The sequence below is a fragment of the Tupaia chinensis genome, unplaced genomic scaffold (assembly GCF_000334495.1).
Source record: "Tupaia chinensis unplaced genomic scaffold, TupChi_1.0 Scaffold144426_1, whole genome shotgun sequence".
NCBI classification, from domain to species: domain Eukaryota; kingdom Metazoa; phylum Chordata; class Mammalia; order Scandentia; family Tupaiidae; genus Tupaia; species Tupaia belangeri.
In genome coordinates, this window is record NW_006204286.1 from 224,363 (window position 1) to 227,796 (window position 3,434).

Genomic DNA, 3,434 nt, shown 5'->3' on the forward strand with positions numbered 1-3,434 from the left:
TTATATCACTAGAATATAAGCTGTTTCATCATTGACCAAATAAGCACTTGCCACATTATAGCTGCTTAATAAGTCACTGTTGAATCCGTGAATTCATCCCATGTATGTACCATGTGGGATGAAATGAATGTATAATACTAGCGAAAGCACCATGAATTTTATAAGCCATAAGAATTATCACTGAAAGAGCAATTGACTCTTTTTTTCCCTAAAAGTCATGGCTCAGAACAATGGCTACCTATTACAATCATCTAGAGAATTTTTTTTAAGAGAGATTTTTGCTATTGGGGGCGTGTGCTCATAGAAGAGATAGAGAGAGACAGAGAGACAGAAAGCAAGAAATGACCTCTCAGGGGGAATAGCCACATCACAATCCCTTCTCCTCCAGTCTCCTATCAGCATTTTGAGCATGCACGTACACATGTCCAGCGCGAGTTTGAGGCTACCAGGTTTGGAACTTGAATCCTGGTTGACCATGTGGGAGTCCAGGAATGTAACCATTATGCCATCTGCTGGTCCCAGCACCTGGAGAATTTTTAAGAAAATTATTGATGCCTACAAATTATCCCCAAAGATTATTTAATCAGTCTAGGAGGAGATAAGTCTTTGTGTTACATAAAAATTTTTATTTGTGTTGGGTCAGCCAGTAGTGTGGTGGTTTAGGCGTTGGATCCCACATGATCATTTTTACAGTTCGAGTCCCAGACCTGGTGGCTTGAAACTCACGTCAGGTGTGTGTGTGCCCAAAATCCCCAGAAGAGAATGGAGGAGGAGGGATTACAGTGTGGCCATCCCCACTGGGGGATGATTTCTCATTTTCTGTCTCTCTCTGCCTCTCTCTCTCCCTCTCTCTCTCTCTCTCTCTCTCTCTCTGGTGAGTACATGTGCCCCATAGCAAAAGTAAGGAGACAGTAAAAATCAAATAAAAGTTTTATTGAGGTATATGTTATATACCATAAATTCACTAACTAGAGGTATACAGTTCAGTAATTTTTAATAAATTTACAGAGTGTTGTATAACTATCACCACAATCTAATTTTAGATTATTTACATCACCTACCCAAAACCTCTTACCATTTGTGGTCAATTATTTTTCTAACTACAGCCTATGGAGTTCTATATGCCAGTGTGGGTTTTCTTTACACTGAGGTATAATTCACATGCCATACATTTCATCCACTTAAAGAGTAGAAGTAGCTTTTAGTATATTTAAAAAAGTTGTGCAAATATCACAACTATCTAATGCTGGTACATTTTTATCAGCCCCCCAACAGACACTTTTTATCCATTAGCACTCACTCTTCATTGCCACTCCCTCAAACTCTGGCAATCACTAATCTCCTTTATCTATGGTTTTACCTAGTCTAGACATTTAATATCAATGGAATCTTACATGTCTTTTGTGTTTGGCTTCTTTCACTTAGTATAATATTTTCAGGGTTCATTAGTACATTATATTCATTATAAAATAGTATAAATTCTTCATAACTTTTATGATTGAATAATATTTCATTGTATTGATATATTCTGTGTATCCATTCATAAACTGATAGACATTTGTTTTCACTTTTGGTTTAACATAAATATTGTTACTCTGAACATTTGTGTGTGTATATATATATATATATTTGACCAGAGAGACAAAGAGAGGGAGAGAGGGAAGGTGTGAAAGCAAGCTTCCAGGCCCAGGACTTGAGCCACAGTCAGTCATGTGGGAATCCAGCACCCTAACTTCCATGCCACCTGCCAGCCACCTATTTATCTTTTCAAAAACCTCCCAAACTGTCTGCCAAAGTGGCTACACCATTTTTTAGTGATAGCTAATTATTCATTCAATCTTATTTTGCAACTAAAGATATGCTTCCCATGTTCAATGAACCTTACTTTGTACCCTTTTGGAGACGGAGAACTTGGGACTATCCAAGAAATGGAGACAGTGTTTGAAATGTTTAATAATTTAGTGAATAGTATGAATGAGGGAGCCCATGATGAAATTACTTAACAGAGAACAAAGAGGCCCCAGGTGATTTTTTCAGTGTCTTAAAGCTAGTTAGTAGCAGATACATCACTAAGAACTGTGACAACTTGGTCCTTAGTTTGTTTTTTCTTCCATAATATGTTGCATCTGTGCCTCTAAATTTGTGAGAGAAATTTAACTTTTATGTAGGTGGTGCATTACCAGGCCTATGGTGAGAATTTTGAGAACACTTCTAAGGTTGAGAAGATAGAAAAGTATGAATGAGTTTCATCATGGACAATTTCAATTAAATGCATTTGTGGGAAAATTATCCCAAGTCCAAAATGTTAGATACACTCCTGGTGAACAATTAACAACTCATTATAAAGACATGGACATCATTAGGAAATGTTTTAGGGAAAAAAACTAAAAGCATTAACATCTTCTAAGAGAAAATAATAATGTATATATGCCTAGAGCACTGTATTTAAGTTTAATCACAAAGTTTAATCACACTATCTAAAGGGAAACAAATAACAATATACAGGAAAAGTTATAGGGAGGATCAAATAAAATTATCTAAAAACTAGAGAAAAACATTCCACACTAGGAAAATACAGAGTAGAAGCAAATAACACAAATATTTATTAAATTTTATTAGTTTAAAATACAGATAAATATAACCTATTAGAACCGAAAGATGTAGCTTTGAGAGTCTTTCACCAGAGATTTAACACATCGAATGGCTATTTTTTGGCCCCACATGCCTTGTCTTGTTTCATTCCCCTCAGGGCCTTGGCACATACATCAAGGGCTTCGAGAGCAGGCAACTTTAAAGAGCTATGATAGTAATGAAAAGCCTAATAAAAGGTAGAGAAATACCATTTGGAGGATCAGAGAGAGTAATAGACATTCCCTGCTCTTTACACCCAACTCCCTCCTTAGATTAGTATATGATATGCAATGTGAACTTTATGGTGAGAAACATGCATGGTATGGTTATAATGATTAGACATTAATTAAAGAAAAAGATTCTCTCCTTAACCAAATTCAAGCCAGGCTCCTCTGAGACCCTTCTTGACTATGACTCAACTTTAGCTTTAAGACTTTAACAAAATAGGAGCATAGTTTTTAAAAGTAGCTACATCTCTGAGATGGCCATAGCAAGCCCTTAAAATGCCTGCCTAAGAAGTCAAGGTTGCCAAAATAATTTGTTTTTCCCAGTCAATACCTGAGGATACAGACTCTGTCCCTATGAGAGGATAGAATCCTAAATGTAATCTTTACTAGCTAGCAGACACAGCTGGCCTAAGCACATTGATACTGGTAAAATCTAACTTTTCACTTCCTTGACTCTACTGAGGTCCTATACACATCCCCTCCCTATTTCTTCACCCATTCATTTATATATATATATGTGTATATACATTTAACCACTGTACATCTTTACAGTATTCCACATGGCTTTCCGTATTA